We start from the raw sequence: 1,072 nt of genomic DNA on the forward strand, positions 1-1,072 counted from the left end.
TTACAATGTTCATTCAGTGAAACATCTTGCTGATGAATGCCGGGACAATGGCCCAGTTGATGAGTTTTCTGCCTACAAGTTTGAAAATTTGGGTACTGTTAGAAAAGTCTTGCGGTCAAGAGAGAAACCCTTGCAGCAGCTGGCAAATCGTGACTTTGAATGTAAAGGTTGGCTCTTATCATCTGAGAGAGACTTACACGATGATGTTCTTCTTGACAGGCCTAGGGCAATTAAAGAAAGAGAAGACTATGAGGGTGATCAGTGGTTGAAAATCACTCTTTCTGGATACAAGCTATCAGTGGAATCCTCTTATTGTTGTTTTAACACCATAGATGGGGAAGTTGTGAAGCTATCTAATATCATTCACTGTCCAGATGGTCAGATAACACTTGCTGGCTATAAGTTTTCCCGTTTGCAAAACTATTACACCTACCCAATTAATTCTTCTGAGATTGGTATTTTCAAAGTAGATCAGTTGCAGAAAGTCAAAAAATATTGGAATATATTTAAATTCAGTCAAAAGTGTGTCCTCCTCCCAAGTTCTGATGAGGAATATTTGTGTATTCCTCTCTTAGGTTCCTTTTTTTGGCTGTTAGTATTTTCAGACAAGTTGTTTGTCCTGTTAATTTTAGCGCCTTATTAATTTATTTTTTCTTACAGTTCTCTGTGGCTGAGTTTTTTTACTGATGATGGACAGCCCAGTTCTCTGGAAGTTGTGCCTACTAAATGGTTTTGCGATGAGGGGAAAGTGAGTCTATTCTATCCACCTAACGCACTCCACGCTAAACGCCTGGCTATGGCACTTGAAGACCCTGATCCAAAGACTTGGTCAAAGATTGAGAACATCAAATTTCATTACAGCTACAGTAAGTTTTAACAGCTATGAAATGTCTTAGTAGCATATCTGCATATTTACCCTATTAATTTGTTTCCTTCATTGTAGGTACATACAATGTTGCTGATAAAGCGTGCAAGACGGCTCTCGATGATAATGTTACTGCTGGGTCTGCCTCAGAAGGTACAGGGAAGAGGAAGCGCAAGAAGCCTGGTCGCTTTGAGTCCTCTTCTTCTG

Source organism: Frankliniella occidentalis, unplaced genomic scaffold, assembly GCF_000697945.3.
Source record: "Frankliniella occidentalis isolate FOCC.00 unplaced genomic scaffold, Focc_3.1 Scaffold178, whole genome shotgun sequence".
Taxonomy (NCBI): domain Eukaryota; kingdom Metazoa; phylum Arthropoda; class Insecta; order Thysanoptera; family Thripidae; genus Frankliniella; species Frankliniella occidentalis.